General features: G+C 34.0%; 1 pseudogene; it reads right to left on the bottom strand.

Annotated features, from left to right (window-relative positions):
* Positions 1 to 4896: 4896 nt before the first annotated feature.
* LOC143567094 (fasciclin-like arabinogalactan protein 21) lies at positions 4897 to 6027 on the bottom strand (annotated as a pseudogene).
* Positions 6028 to 18162: the final 12135 nt, after the last annotated feature.

Raw genomic sequence — 18162 nt, 5'->3', positions numbered from 1 at the left:
TTTGATATATATATATATATATATATATATATATATATATATATATATATATATATATATATATATATATATATATATATATGATATACACATATGTCCCCAAAATATTGTGAAAATTGAGTAAAATAGGGGAATGATAAAACTCACCTTAGATTAATGACAAGCGATTAATAAATGCGATTAAACGAGCTAACGAATAAGCGAGTCGTCCACTACACGTCAAATGATAAGAACAATCAGAATCTGAATCTTTGAGATATGATAATATAGATAAAAACAAACTCATGGCCGCTGGAATCAATCCAAATGGACGTTTAGAACTCAAGTTATGTTATATTTAAGATTTAAGCGAGCTGGTACTGACCAGAATCCGAACAGCGGAAGTCGGGTTCTAGTAAGTAGCCTTAAAATTTCGTTACAAGAATAAAAGTCTTTGGATCGAATGTTGAATCCGACCAGAAGTATGAGAAAACGGATAGTCAAAGTTATTGACTATTTTGCCCTTAAACGGGTTTGACTCTAATTGACACGTCAATACTCCTCAATCTCAGAAATTGATTGAGGGTTCTCGACAAGTGAGTACTGATGAGCGTTTGATCAGTTAACAACTTACCTGGATGGTGTTTGTATTAGCGAGAAATCGAGGTCAAAGGCTTAACGAATGTCAAACTCAACTGCAACTAACGAATCTTCACTTTAAACGAGCAAGACAAGCAAGAAAACGTTGTTTGAGGGTAGGTGACGGCTCGGAATGCTTAGTCGTAGTAAACTTTAGGGTTTGGAGTTATGATGTGTTTATATAGGGGTTTAATCAACTTGTTGGACAAGAAACGGGTCGATTTTGGTAACCAAATCATACAATTAAGAACAAAATCGGGTCTTTAAATCATCGATATATTAACTAAATTACTGAGTATGAACCTAGACATCATTACAAACTAAATACAATAACTTTGTGGCTCAAATTTCGTGATTTAGGGTTGATTTAGGAAAGATTTAGCGTTAAACGAAAATCTTAAACGAATCTGGCTGATCTGGCTGCATCTTCGCGCCGCGCTAAGATGCAAGGCTTGCATCTTCGCGTCGCGTGAAGGTGCAACTTCACCAGACTTTCAGCTTTTGACAGTTTTAGTCCATGTAGTTCCAAAGACGCATTTTTAAGCCATTTTAAGCGATTTTAAGAGTTTCTAAGGGCTATTTGGCAAAAATGAAAGTTAAGGAATTATAAACTAAGATAAAAATAATTATTTAAATAATAAATACATAATTATTAATAAGAAAGATCCAAATACTTTCCCAAATCAAGTTAAACGTAAACGAATACGGGTTTGAAAAATCCGAGATGTTACATAAAGTGCTGATCACACTAGCAAATTTTGTTGAAAGAGCAATTACTTTAACAAGTTACACAATTAATAGAAAGCAAACCACACTCAGGTTCAAGCATGTAATCATTATGCCAAATCATGTTATATAATAATATCATATTGCTTATTAACAATTGTGGTTTTCTAATAAATCCTAGACAAGAACACCAGCAGACATGTCCATCAATCGCAACCGGTAACCTGAGGTTCCTTCACATGTTAAGGCACAAAAAACATGCAATATAGCATAGGATAAAGTATCAAACACCATGTAAACAAGTATTATTGTAGTTGTCAATCTAAATGTCTCAATTGAATAAACATAGACCGGATGATTGATCAACAAAACTAAGCATCAAGCAAACGTATATCATTTAACAATAAATTATAAATTTCGTGTATAACATGAGAGAAACTGAAATTATACAATACATTACACCCAGGAATAACTAGTGGTGAACTAGCCACTCATAAGTTGTGATTAGATCTTCAAGGAATGGTCGGAATGGGATCCGGGGCTCCATTAATCGCCCATGTTTGTGCCCCATGCAGCTAGAATGAAGGATCTCCTCTCTAATTCCTCCTAGCGACTGTTTTTTTCAAGTTTTAGGGCGCTCAAGGTCCACAAGAACCCATGCTGTCATCGGCTTGTTTTTTCTAATTTTTTCCTAACAAAGCTTGCTTGAGCACTGCAAGCTAGTTTCCATGAGGTTCGTAACATGCATTTTTAATTCTTTTCTTAAGTTGGTTGCCCTGCAATCAGGGGCGGACCCACATAGAACCCATCGGGGTCCCGAGACACCAATGTTTTTTAAAAATTACCAAGAGGCGGTGTATTAAATTTTGTAAGGACCCCATAAAAATTAATACTTGGAACCCATACTATTAAGGTTGAACTGGTCTAGTGGAAAGTCCCTTGTTTTTCCTTTGAGAGGTTGCAAGTTCAAGCCTCACCATACTCTGTTTTTGTTGTTTTTTATATCCTAGTCCATATTAGTTGTTTAGTTAGGGTATTTGTTTTTGTTGTTTTTTTATATCCAAGTCAATATTAGTTATTTAGTTAGGGTATTTTTGTTATTCGTTAGTTTCTCACATATAATCATTATCACCATGCAACATATATAATGATAACATGAGTTTTGAATATTCGTTTATTATTTATCTTGTGTATGCATATTATAATTAATCATTTATATGTGTTAGAGTTAATTTTTCATGTTTGGTCGTGTATGTAATACCATATATATAGCTTACGTTTATGTTTTTCGTGTATGAATAAAAATGAATTAAAAGTCTCTTTTCTTATCTAGTTTCCAATCTAAATTCTTACTACTTACTCATTTCCAGTGACACCATATTTCCTTGTTTTATTATGTTCATCGTCTCGACCCGACCCGAATAACGACCGGCCCGGAAATTTTGTAAACCGAAAAAATTAGGACCCCATTGACAAAAATTCTTGGGTCCGCCACTGCCTGCAATCACATTCTTGTTGCGGTCCACAATGAGCAATTTTAGTAGAATTAATTCTCTATCTCTAGGCTTCCCACTTTCACTACCTCTTCATTTCAAGTGCGCTTTCGCTCCCGATCTTCCCAAGACTTAATCCCATGGCCGTACAAGTCCCTAATTAGTATCATTAACGATTAATGACCTAAAACATATAAGCTTTTATGAAGTACCATAGTTCACACTAAAAACTAATTGAAACTAACATAATAATATAAATAGATAAAGGACAAAATACAATAATCCTACATCGTACATTACGTAGGCAACACTTTTAACCGTTGATTTTCAGATACCCAAAATCACAATTACAATAATCCTCTCGTCGGCAAACTCAGCTCCGTTTCCGAACAAACCCGCACCCAATCCTTATGCGAGCTCCGCCTTATCTCCAAAAACGCCCCCGAAAGCCGCCCTTTAATCATCGACGCCGGCGCGATTCCAGTAGCCGGCACCATCAACAGTTTGAAATTAAAGCCAATTGATTGGTTAATCTTTGGAATCAATTCAATTAATCATCAATTTGAAGCTTCAATCGATCAATTTTGAGTTCTGGATGATGGGTTTTTGACATTGAACGTTTAAGATTTGAACGTATTAACAGAAAGTATTAGCAGAAAGTATTAGCAGAATGTATTAGCGGAAAGTATTAGCAGAACGTATTAGCAGAACGTATTAGGGCTTGAGGTTTTATTTGCAGGTAATGAACATTTTTAGGGTTATATAACTCAATTAGTTTGATATCGACCTGCAAATTAGTTTAATACCGATCGACGGTTGAATTATATTGATATGGATGGACGCTCGATGAATCAATTGATGAATTTTGAAGAACAAGGATTTGGGGGAATTGAAGAATAGATTTGGGGAGTATAGTTGGACGTTCTGGACGGAAATACCCTTTTGATAACTGGCGTATCGTGGCATATAATTGTATTTAAAAATTTAATCCGTATAATTGTACGTTCTGAATACTCACGTACTTAATGTACGATAGTGTATTAGCGTACGTTAACCGCCCCCTATATAAATAAATATTAAACTTATACGGCCATCAAGGGGTATAATGGTCTTTTCATTAGAATTCTAACAAATGGTAAATGGTTGGGTGATAGTATGGCTCAAATTGTCCCATATTACATACGTCAGGGTGCAGGTTGTGGGAAAATGGAATTGTGGGTTGTATGTTGTGTTTTTGTATTGAACACTGGATTGCATATTGCACTTTACCTAGTTGAAATTTATGTGTATTTCCTATTCAACTCAATATCAAAGGTATATTTTGGTTGGGTTCTAATTGTTGGTAATTTTTTGTTTTTAATATTTGGAACGATCGAGTTAAATATGGACCTTGATGGACTCATTAAGTAGTAGTTGGGCTGATGCTGTGGACTTGATGCAGGTCGTTGGCTGCTGTTGCATAAAAAGAAAGGTGAAAGAGTTGTCTACAATAATAAACTAGTCTTCACCTTCTTTGTTGATATTATAGGGCTGGTCAAGATCATATTATCGTCGAGACTGTCTTGTTTGCTTTTTCTTCAGAAATCGTTAAATCATCGTCTTCATTGTTTCATCGTCGTTTCACTTGATGAAACTTTATATTGACTGTCTGTACGTATTTTTGTTATTCATTGTATTTATGAACTAAATCATGTATTAGTTCATATCGTTTTGTCCTGCTGTAAACTGCTTGATCGATTCTGTTTAAGTTAGCATTTTGGTAATAAACATTTTGATCTGGGAATAGATGTTTAAATTATGTATTTGTGACATATATTATTGTAGGTAACTACAAAATAATCAACAATTTTAGTTTGAATATATATAAAAAACGGATATAATCGGATCGACTACTAATATATTAAACTTCAACAAGAATCAAACTAAAATTTATTAAACTTTATGAATGATTTCACACAAATAGAAAAAAGAAAAGACGCAGGCGATCAAGAAACTACAGAAACACAAACTTTACTATTAAAGAAACACTAAAAACAGACATTAATCAATGATTTACAAGCTACACTTTAGCAGCCTCATCCATGGCAAACGATCTTGCGATTCCATGAACGACAAAGCTCCTAGACGATAACAAATCCGGCAAAAAGTTATCTCCACTCTATTGATCAAAAGCAACTCCTCAGAAAGATTAACAACAGTCCCAGTAATCTCAATGTCTTTACCTGGGCATAAAGTCCCCATTGTTTCACCTTCTTGCATAGTCACCAAATGTTTAAAAGAATGCTTCTTTGGCACAATATGAGCCCTCACAAGCTTCCCCATCATTGTTCCACTCATCTGTTCGATCACGGGAGGCGCAAATATCGTCATTGTTCGCAAATCCGGGTGATCTTTAGTAATCTCGTCCAGCAAATTGTTTAACCAAAACGCGAAAGGTGCGTATCCAGATGATATCAAGAACTTAACCACCATTTTCCATTCAGCCTTTGTGTAATCAAGTTTATTGACTATAGTGTTGTTGGGATATTGAGTTTGATCATAAGTCTTGCATATGGGAAGATCAAGTTCTTGTGGGTGGAAGTTAAACGAGGCGAAGGGGCCGTTAACGCCGTGGATGGTTAAAGATTCATGAATGAACATGTTAGGGTTTGTGATCAACACATTGTTGATTTCAAGAAGTTGGTTTTGAGCATCTTGTTTGGTGATGGAGATCTTGTGTTGTTGGAACATGGTGTTGAAGCACGTGTGCAGGGGTTTGTTGAACAAGTCTTGGAAGGTGAGTTTGGTAGGTGAGATATGGTAGGTTACAAGTTCGATGGTTAAGTATGGTGGGATTGAGAGGTTGGACATGGCGGAGTCCGGGATGGCGAAGATGGTGGATTCGGGGGTTGAGAGGAAGAGGTCCGGCGAGACGTGGATGAGGTTGGCGATGAAGTTGAAGCCGTTGGATTGGAGGAATTGGGAGGCGTTGGATGGGAAGTCGAGTGGTGGGTTGTTGTTGTTAGTGAGTGGAATACGGTGGTGGTGGTGTGGTGGGTGGGAGACGGTGGTGATTATGATTGGGAGGAAGATGGTGGTGGTGGCGGCGAGGAGGATGGTGGCGATGATGAAGAGTTGGGTTTTTCCAGTAGCCATATTATCCGAGGGAAACTGTTTTAACGGTTTTTGTTGAGTGAGAAAATTAGTTGGGTGATAAATTAGTTGGGTTTTAAATAGCCCGGCCCTTGAGTTTCTGTTAATGGCATATTTAGGTTCCATTATAGGGAAAATAGTTTGTACGTGCGTTAACTAGAAAAGAATATAATCAAACTAGTGGAGTTTGTGTTAGTGGTAAATTAGGTCTATGCTAGGAATTACGTGGCAGCATCGCTATGTATGCATCTTAACTTAAAGTTACCACTTTATAAACTCAAACTAGGGATTTGTATAGTTCATTTTGGTCGATTTGGGGTTAAAATTTTGAAACCTCAGTTTTTGAAATTTTGAAAACCATTACGTTTTTAGATTTTCGGTTATAGTACTTATAAATTACTTAAATAAAAATAAATAATTATATGAAATGTATAAATTTGGTTCAGTTCAGTTTTGTTACATGCAAAACTAAAATTGAACCATAAGTTTGGTTTTAAAAAAAAGTTTTTGTTTCGGTTTGACTTTTCTAATTATTAGTTTCATATCAGTTTTTTTGGGTTTCGTGAGTTGTAGTAGCATACCATTAATGCTTTGCGATCAACTCTTGATGTCTCGGATGTCACGTTTTTATGGAGGGTATTTGTAAATCTATAATGAAAAAGTTTATATCAAGTGTGAATGTAATGATAATTTCGATCAAAACCAGCGTTTATTAAATAACTTATATGTGTGTGATTTGCTTTTATGGTTATGTTTGCAAGAAACTACGTCTATGGCTAGGAGTTGTGTGGCAGTATTGTCGTGTATCCACCTTAATTTGGTATAGTATGCCACTTTATTAAATCAGTTGTATACTTAAAATTTAACTTCGACGTGAGTTGTAGTCGCATAACCCTTTTTCATACCCTCTTTCGTTCGTGTATCAATTTCCATGAATGCATCTACAATGCAACCAACTCTTTGATGTCTCGCATATCACGTTTATATGGAGGGTTAATTACTTTATAAGCATATTGATGTTCTTTCAAAATATAATACTTTAATTTCGTTTGTATTTTATATATTTTAAATCAAATTAAAACGGTAACTTTGTTTATAAAAAAACAAATATACAATTAAATAAAGCTTTTAAGTTACAAATGATACTCATATTAATTAAGTTGATAACTTATGTTAAAAGTGGCAAATAAAGTGGTTCGTTTTTGTGCCTCGGTTTCTAATAAGTTAGCGCATATCTTGATTTTTTATTGACTTTTTTTTAAATAGAAAAGATCCGGTGAATCGGAAATAATTAGTTAAGAATTAAAAAAAATTATGAAACAGACGTATCAATATGCGTGGATAATACATTTTCTTTCACTTCCAGTTTCTATTTTAACAGGGCTAGGACTTCTTTTTCTGATAGTAACAAAAAATCTTTATCGTATTTGGGCTTTTCATAGTGTTTTATGTTTAAGTATAGTTATGATTTTTTCTATTATGTATAAAAAAGCGTTCCATTTTTGTACTAAATAGCTCATCCGAAATTCCGAATTTTGATGTATGTTGCCTTTATGCTTTATACAGAAGTGATTGTAGGTTGGTATTGGTCCAATGGACCGAATTTACACAGGCTTAAGCCCAATATAGAGGATACACTACAACGGTAATCGGATCCAAGTGTTTGGGTGTTTCAGGGCATCTATGATTCTGTGTACCAACTAAAAGTGAAATATAACCGGTCAGAATTCGAAATGAAATTCGATAGGTTTAAAACTGATCCCATTGGTTCAATTTACGTCTCTTAGAAACCAATTTGAAACTGATATGATTCGGGCTAAAGCTACTTGACTTATATTGTCTGAAACCAACTGGTTTTAAACCCGAACCGCTTTGACCCAAAATCCGGTTTGTGCGTGTCTAAATTTAGTTTTATAATCAAACGAAGTTGTGGCTTGGCACTCGTGAATGAAACAAAATCAACTAATTGAATAACCTTTATAACTTTAATCATAGTAATTGATCTACTATCTACACCACAATCACTAAATGAATACAAAAATTGAAACAAGAAAAATGAATCGTGTGAACGTGACATATCCAAGTGTTAACTAAATATTGCTATAAACCACCACCTACACATCCAATGTAATGTTATTCAGTGTTGGTCTTTCCTTTTACGAGTAACCCGAATGTAGCAATAAATCGCCGCAAAAGTGACGGTGACAAGGCCACCGATAATAATACCGCCGCCGGCAACAGACTCCGACGAGTGATGATGTTTTTCCACACTCCCCTCACCACTTTCACCGTCTTCTGATCCCAACGGCGACTCCGCAGGCGCTAAAGAAGGTGACATGTGAATGGGTCCGCCGGTGGTTGACCGGAAAAACAAGATTCCGGCGAAGAAGAAGCAAAGTAATAATAATTTCAAGTGACCCATGTAGAGATTTTGAGAGACAATTAATGTATGAAAGTTTGAAACCGAGTGAAAATAAAATAGTTGTTGTAATGGGACATGTGATGGTGTATATATAGAGAGAGTAGGTAGGTTCTAGACAGAGGAAGGTTCACAGGTGAAAGTGGGGTCCACACTGAAGAGATGTGTGGTTACCAGTGTGACTCAAGCTGTTATTCTACAAATGTCAAAATCACTATTAAAAATTACTCGGTTTAGACTTAATGTAGTTTTTAATAATTCTTCTAAAATAAACGATTTTGATGACAATTAATTAATTGACTTTAATAACTTTTAACCACGCAATACAGAAGGTTTTCTATATTTGTCAAGGAAGTTTCATAGGTGTTAAATGTACCTTTTTCTTTAATTTTTATTAAACACTAGATTTTATCCTTCTATTACGGAGGTTGTTTTACATTATTTGTTTTTAATATTTATATATGTATATTTGGATTTTAATTTTATTTATTATAAAAAAAGTTAATAATTAATATAATTGAGGTTTGATGAAATGGTTTCACAAATAAATGATATGTTATAATCCGGTTTAAAAGTTATCGGGATTTGGTAATAACCATTACCTGTTTATTTTCTTTATTATAAAATTATTTCTTAATTTTAAATAATATACTTTTTTTTAAGTAAAATAGGATATTAATTTTTAGTGTATCCCTCTTTTATAAGATTTTCATATCAAATATTTGATTAGATTAATTTTTAATATAATGAGATGTTATAACTCGTTTAATAGCTATCTGGGTTTGGTGAGACCTTTACCCGTGAATTCGGGTCAAATGCGTGAGAAGCCTGCATTTACAAATAAAGTAATAAGATGGCTTGAGAGAATGGTTGTTTTACATTTTTCGTTTTTTAATATTTATTTTTTGAATTTTAATTTTCTTTATTGTAAGAAAGTTAATAATATACTTAAGGTTTGATAATGAAAAGGTTTCATAAATAAATGATATATTATAACCCGTTTAAAAGCTATTTGGATTTGGTGACCTATGACCCGCTTATGTTTTTTACTATAAAATTGTTTATTAATTATAAATAATATCTTTTACTTTTTAAATTGGATATTAAATTTTAGTATATTCCTATTTTGTAGGATTTTCATATCAAATAATCGGTAAGATTAATTTTTAATTTTATGAGATGTTATAACCCGTTTAAAAGCTATCTGGTTTTGATAAGACACATACCCATTAATTTGGGTTAAATCAATTAGAGGCCCCCATTTAAAAATCAAGAAATCTGGTAGCTTCCATAAAAGAAGGGAACGACCACATCACAACACGCAGGATTTTTTGGTTTTCGTTTATATATATTATAGATAGATACCCTTGCTTCAAGTTTTATATTAACATGATTTAAATATTTTTGTTCTACTTTTTATCATTTTATTATATTTTACTATCATTAGTTTAAAAATGTTTTTTTCCCAACCTATTTAAAGAAAGTTTTTCTTATGTGTATATTATAAAACGTTATTTTAATTATTTTAAAACAGCCAAAAACATTTTTCTTCTTTAAAACCTTTTTTTCTTTTTAATATTTTATTTTTATAAAGTGTTTTTTACAAATAACTATAGAGATAGCTTACACAAAAAAAATTTGTATTAGTTTTAATAAAAAAAGAATAAATAATATACTACTTGATCAAAAAGTTTGGTTTTGTTCTCAGATGCAATTAATCTCAAGCACACGAACCTAACGAAAAAAATTCAAATTGTTTTGATTTTTTTTCCCATGTGGGGGGGGGGGGGGAGAAGCATATGATACAAAAAAAATATTGTATCGTTTTTAGAAAGACATTATATGGTTATGCTTAAAAAATATTTTATAACAAATGAAGAAACTAGCTATCAATCAATCATACCCAGTGGATCCTACCAATAGCGAAGCTATAAGTAGGGTTTGGAGAGGATGGAATGTAAACACAATGCACCTCTATCCAATAGAATAGAGAGGTGGCTTCCAAAGAGACCCTTAGCTCTAAAAATCATATGTATTATAGGATATAAAAGGCAATTCAAGTTCAACAGTAATATAATTAATAATAACACTTAGTAATAATAATGATAATAATATATAAATATATTGAAATAGTAAGAATAAACTCCCAAATATATATATATATATATAAAGAATAACATAATGGCGTGTGACCAAAAATAAGGTAAAGAGAAGCCCCTAAGTTACTAATTTCTCCCTATAAATCATTAACCTTAATTCTACGTCTCCAAGAATTCATATCCTCAACCATGTCCTCAGAGAGGTTTAGGTCAAGCAAATTATGCCTAATCCTCTAAATTATGCATAATCCTCTCATCCCAAGTCAATTTAGGTTGGCCTCTACCCTTCCTCCCCTCTATAGTAATGTTTTCTACGGATCTTACAGGATTCGTTGTCTGCCTTCTCTTCACATGTCCAAATCATTTAAATCTCCATTCTCTTAATTTGTCTGATATGTTAGCTACCCCTAATCTCTCCCGAAACACACCGTCTCTTATTCTGTCTAACTTTGTGTGCACACACCTCCAGCGTAGCATTCTCATCTCTGCTACCTTCATCTTCCGCTCTTGTGTCTTCTTGATAGCCCAACAATTTGTTTCATATAACATTGCAGGTCTAACTGCGACCCTATAAAAATTTCCCTTTAGTTTAGTTGGGAATCTCCTATCGCACAATACAGTTGTGGCTGCTCTCCATCTACACCATCCTACCTGAACTAGATGGGCCACATCACTATCTAACTCCCCATCGCTCTGAACAAACGATCCTAGGTACTTGAACTTCTTACCTGTGGAACCTCTTGCCCATCAATGGTGATCTGTGTCACACCCCAACCTTAAGGCGGAAATGCCGGGGCGTGATCATGATTACGCATAGCTCGAGGTAACTATCATGCAAAAATATGGTGACAATATCTAATAATTGATTTTATTTCAAATAACCAAAATATCCAAATATAGCAATTTAATCAAACAAGAATCCATAACAATAAAAGAAATAATCCATAATTTAAACTTAAACAAAATAGTTCTTGATAAAGCCTATGGTCTCATCTAGCAATCCAAAACTCCAAGTCTTCAGTTTAAACGATAACTTGCATATTCATAGAAAATACAATAGGTTTGTCAATAATAATGTTGAGTGAGCAAGTCATTAGTTTTGCAATGATATGTAAATATATATAAAAAGTAGCAAAACGTAAGTAAAGTGGTAAAATAACCAAACCAATGAGCAAATAAGTGTCAAGCGAACCATTGCCAAGCGAATCGGGCGCCAGTTCAAACAAGACGGTCGTATGATCATACTATAATGAGAATATGGTGGACCTCTCCGAATGCGCAAATTAAACAGGTAGTCAAATAGCAATTCACACACAATACAACATTTGCTAATGATTAAGATATATCTAATACGAAATACTTTAAGTACGTATACGCCCCCAATACGTTTGAAAATAGGTGAAAACGGGGGAATGACAAAACTCACCTTAAAGATTAACCAAGTTAATAAAATATCAAGAATAAATAAGAGGTCTTCCGATTAACGTGCAGAACGAGAATATCCAATAGAACCAGAAACTTAGCATTATGAAAGTATAAGTAAAAACGAACCTAATGCCGCTGGAATCAATCCAAACGGATGTGTATAACTCGAGTTATGCCGGTTTTAATGTTTAAACGAGTCGAGTCTGACCAGAATCCGAACTTCGAGTCAGAAGTCAGGTTTTTTTTAGAACCCTTAAAATTTAATTACGAGAAGAAAAGTCTTCTGGACCGAACATTGAATCCGACCAGAAGCATGAGAAAACAAGAAGTCAAACAGATTGACTATTTTGCCCTTTTATCGGGTTTTAAAGCAATTGACAAGTCAATACCCTTCAATCTCAGAAATTGATTGAAGGTTATCGAGTAGAGAATGTTTATGAATGAAAACTCAGTTTACAACTTACCCGGAATGTGAACAAACAACGAGATATAACGAGTCAAAGGTCTTTAGTCTTGCAAAGTCAACCGTTTAATGAAACGGTTCTTCAACAAAACACCAAAAACCGAGCTAATCTGAGACGGACAGCAGGTATGATGGCTGAGAGGTGATGTCTAGGGTTGTTGTAAAGTTTTGTGGCAGGTGTTTAATGGTTGTTTATATAGGAAAACATAAACCGAACTAATTATGGCCTTTTTGGCCCGTTTAAGCAAGAATATTCGTTTTAATGAAAAGATCACTGAATATAATCATAAAGATTTGTCTTGATTGCTAAGAAACGAATTAGATCATATAATTCACTTATATTAAGATGCATTGGTTCTTAATTCTCTCTAATATGCCGAAAATAACCGATTTTATACCATAAACGAGCTAATAAACAAAATCGAACTAAGATTTATCGCGAACTGACTGTGCAGCAGCACTGACCAGCTTCTGGACCACCACCGTGTGGCGCTCCGGCGTCCAGGTGGGTCAAGTTTCAGCCGTTGACAGCTTTAGTCCCTAATGTTTGTATTTTGGCCATTTTATGAACTTTTTAAGATATAATTAGGATTTAAACAATTAGTAAAAATGAAGGCCTTGATGTGAATATAAATAAACTTAATAGTTCATAAATGCAAAGTTCTTAATAGAAATTAGGATCCGAATAACGTTCAAACACGAATAAAACAAGATAACCGAATAAAATGAAAACCCGAATTGTTACAATATGGATTTCCTCATTGTCATTTACTCCATCAAAATTACAATGGAGAGACTAATCCTTAAACCTTTTCTCTCTAAGGTTGTTCGCCACTCCTCTAGTCTCATGTTAAGATCTTGTTTTCTTTCAGCAACTAACACAATATCGTCTGCGAACAACATGCACCACGGGAGTGTCTCCTGAATCGATTTTGACAACTTGTCCAAGACTACTGAAAAAAGGAACAAGCTCAACGTTGACTCCTGGTGAAGGCCTATCTCCACAGGAAGAGGTCAGTGTCCCCCACTAGTGGACGGACACTTGTTGCACTCCTGGCATAGATATCTATAATTATCTCCATATATTTCCTCGGGACCCCTCTACTCTCCAGGCAGTCCCAAAGCACTTGGCATGGCGCACTGTTGTACGCCTTTTCTAGGTCGATAAACACCATATGAAGGTTGCGCTTCTTCTCCTTATACTTTTCCATCAAACTTCTTATGATGTGTATTGCCTCTGTGGTGGAATGCCCCCGGCATAAAGCCAAATTGTTTTACCGTAACTTGAGTTTCCCGTCTAAGTCTAACCTCAATCACTCTTTCCCATAGCTTCATAGTATGGCTTAGTAGCTTGATTCCTCGCTAATTACCACAACATTGGGCGACTCCTTTGTTCTTATTGGTAGGAAATACGACGTTACTCCTCCATTGGTCTGGCATCTTACCAGATTTGAGGATAATATTAAACAAAATAGTTAACCACATAGCTCCTTCTTCTCCCAGACACTTCCACACCTCGATAGGTATGTTGTCTGGGCCGACCGCCTTAGCTCTTTCCATTCTCCTTAGCGCAGTCTACACCTCTTTCTTTGTGATCCGTCGACAGTAACAATTATTTCGATTGTTGTCATTGAAAGGTTGTGTAGTTATATTCTTCTTGGTAAAACTGCTTTTTAATGTTTTTAAAGAAAGTTTTTTAAGTTTTTTTATTTTTAATATTTTTATTTAGTTTTAAAAACATTTTTATTTTTTAAGTAAAAATAAAAACTTTATATTTTTTATTTAATATTTTAAAAGAGACTATAAAATTAAAAAAAATGTTAGATTGAGGTAATATGTCAAATAAAATTGTTAAAGGTATCGAAGGTATAGGGAAAGGTGTATAACAAGTAGAAGAGGGAGTACATTTATAATCTAATCCAAATTTTACATACCGCTCAATTATTATTATTATTATTATTATTGAAAGGTTTTTATTAATTTATAAGGTATAAAATAAAGTTTTGTGTATATCACGATTTACTTTTAATGTTAGAAATCTTTTATCATCAAAGTTCGTGAAAAGTGAAGATAAATAATATTACATCAAATTTTGTAAATTTTTGGTATTGGAAATTGGTTAAATGGAGTAATGGAACGCAATGACTTTTGAATTAAGTTGATAGAGTAGTTAGGCCAATACAAGAAGATACTTGGGCATGTGAACAAGCACGCCATCCCAAGCCGCGAAGATCAATGGGCATGTGAACAATCCACACTTTAGGTTGACGGAAATTTGGAGGGAAAATTCATAAAATGTTCCTTTTTTCAGAGATACGTTTTAAATATGTCTATTTAAATTTTAAATTCAATATTTGTCTTTTTATTAATATGTCGTCATCTTTAAGTTAGGAGTTCGAGAAGACATGTTTTTTAACTTGTCGTCTTTCCAACATGCTCAAAGCTCATCATCTTACCGTTATGTTAGTTCAAACCCGTTGCCTCCACGCCATGTTAGTTCGTAACTCATCACCTTCCGCCATGTTAGCTTAAAAATTAAATTTAATAAATCTTGTTATTTAAACAATTATATCTAAACAAGGTACACATAAAATGATTTTCACGGTATGCATGAGTTTTCTTAATCGTATTATTATACGAAATCCAATATACAATAGTTTAAAAACCAATAAATATTTAAATATTTTTAAATCAGTTTAGGATAGTAAAGATAAGGTAGAGTTTTTTTAGGGAAAATTCCCAAAGTAAGTATTTATGAAAACAGATTTATAGTTTTAGCTACAATCTTCAAAAAATTTCAGAAATAGATATTATAAATTAGTCGCGACGATTAGTTTGTAAAAACCAATTAAAACTTGCCACATGTCCTTAAACTAACCGCAACGAGCACGTTCGCTAATTAATTACTCGTCACTACTAAATAAGTTTCATGTCTCGTAATCAACGTCCACGAGTAATTCATAAGTCTTTTAGTCGCGACGAGTAGATTATAAGGTTAAACTAGTCGCGACGAGTTAACTACTAATAAACTACTCGTACAGGGATGTAAACCGGGTAAACTAGTCGTCGCGACTAAAGTACTTATGAATTACTCGTGGGCGTTGATTACGGGGCATGAAACTTATTTAGTCGTGACGAGTAAATGATTAGTGAGCGTGCTCGTTACGGTTAGTTTAAGAACACGCGACAACTTTTAATTAGCTCTACAAACTACTCGTCACGACTAGTTTATAATACCTATTTCTGGAATTTTTTGCAAATGATACCTAAAACTAGAAATTTGTTTTCATAAATGCTTATTCTAGGAATTCTCCCATTTTTTTAGCTAACATGATTGGGAGACGACGAGTTTGGAGCTAACCTGGCGGGGACACAACGAGTTTGAACTAACATGACGGTGAGACGATGAGTTTTGAGCTAACATGGCGGAGAGGCATAGAGTTAAAAATCATGTCGTATCAAGCTCCTAACGTAGAGGCGACAACATGCTAGTAAATAGACAAATATGAAATTTAAATTTTTAGGGGACATATTTAGAATATATCTCTAAAAAGAAAACATTTTGGAAATTTTCCCAAATTTGAATGGGAGACTTTTTTTTTTAACAGCTTTTTTCATCTAAAATCTTTCAACCTTTCACAATATTTGAACTCCCATTCTCAGTTTAAAAGGTCAAACATCACACTGCTAGACAACTAAGTCGTCAAAAAAAAAAGGAACACTTTGACTAATTATTATGTTAACAATATAGAGGCAGTCTTGTATTAGGCCAGTTAACTCCTAGCTGGTAAATTAGGATTCACAAGAACAACCAATCAAAATACTGCACGTGTTGAAGGATATACCTTAGCCGACGTTTAAAATGAGTTGAGATGCTATTTTCATGTATTTTATAAAATAAAATTATATATGTGGTACCCAACAATTTCCGGTTAACACTGTTCATACATTTCATTTAATTAGGGTTAATTAAATGTGTCAGTTATTACACAAACATTCACGTAGCGGTAATTCGGGAATTACTAAGTCACATGAGTCTGTAAGAACGCGTTAGTAATTAATATCGAACTAGGCATTCTAAATAATTCGAATATGTTTGCTATGAGCTAGACAATTTTATGCGTTACATGCTTTAGTACATTATGCTTGTTTAACAAGCCATTAGTTATTACATTTAATATATATATATATATATATATATATATATATTTCAACTCGTAGCGCGACGTTATGGGTGTGGCTAAATCTCCCGCGGTGCACGAGGGAATGTCAGACGCGATTTTTTTGTTATAAATTCGTTTTTACAAACCCTAGAGGCCCATACTCACTTTCAGCACGCTGCCTCTAAACACATACACACATACCTTTGGTTGGCTTCATGGATTCTTTAGGGTTTGGAGGTACTAGGAATCACAATTAACACCTATTGGTCACAAAACGTAAGTAATTATTCGTTAATCCTTGTTTCTTTCTTTGTTTCTTGTTTTTCATTTATTGAAAACCCCTAGATGTCCAATCTATATGTAATATTGATGTTCATTAATGTGTATAATGAAGCTTGGTTAAGTTTGATTGATTAGAAACCCTAGGTATGATGTAAACATGTTTTTGTATGCGTTTAGGATGATACCATATTCAGACAAATTCGTTCTCGCTTATTGATTGGGCTGTAACGTGATGATAAATAAATAGTTTTGATCGATTCTTGATTCCATGATGCTCTACATTGAGTCTAGTTTCCAGAATTATAGATTTAAGTTTTTGACGTGTGGATCATAGTTTTTCTAATTTTACAAAGTTGTATGCCTAATCTAATTTGGAGAGTTGTTTTCTATTCCAGATTCTCGGTATTGTAACATGATATTGACAAAGCCTAATGGGTTGGTTCCATTTCTGTAACTTCACATTTTGAATTTGGATTCTAATCCAATTGTAAGACCCCGAATCCCGGGAATCCTACAGTTGGTAATCATATCCAAAAATTCTCAAAAATTTAAAGTCAAACAATTTCATCTCATTAAAAATCGTTTCAAAGTAATAAACAGCGGAAAATCACAAGTACTAAAACCAAGTTCCCAAAACCATAATTTAAATGTTTAAAGTAATAAATGAAAAGAAAACAATTTGCGTATTAATCTCCGACTAGTTATGCCTTCAACCGTCCAAGTAGTCTCGAGCACGTCCAAGCGGTAAGCATCCTCCTCTAAACCTGAAACTCACACTAACATACACACAAAGTCAGCTTGAGCTGAGTGAGTTCAAGTTTTAATAATAGACATTTAATAAATCATTCCAAGGGTTTAAATATAAAAACGGGATTATAAAACATTCCAAGAGTCTAAAATATAATACGGGATACGAACAGTTAGGCCATCATCAACACTAAGTATTCGTACTTAGACATCTATATACATCCATATATTTATATTCCTATAAATACCATCCAAATAATAATATCAGGGTCGAGCACACGTACAACCCAAACACGTAACATCTCATCCAAGTAATAATATCAGGGTCGAGCACACGTACAACCCAAACACGTAACATCCGATAATGATCATGCCACACGAACCTCCCCCCTCACGGGCTTTTTAGGGCCCGCCACAGGATTTAAGAACCTGAGTCGTATAGTTTGGCCCGGCCAAGATCACCATCCATCCGTATGCAAACACAAAGTAGGCATACATAACATTAGTAGTCGAAACGACTACAACATCGCCAAATATAGGCCAAACAATAATTTATATATATATATATATATATACATACTATAACATCCCAAGG

Source organism: Bidens hawaiensis, unplaced genomic scaffold (assembly GCF_021521415.1).
Source record: "Bidens hawaiensis isolate Kalapana, Puna unplaced genomic scaffold, B.hawaiensis_p1.1 tig00023211_1, whole genome shotgun sequence".
Lineage (NCBI taxonomy): Eukaryota > Viridiplantae > Streptophyta > Magnoliopsida > Asterales > Asteraceae > Bidens > Bidens hawaiensis.
This window is presented reverse-complemented; position numbering and strand designations above follow the sequence as displayed.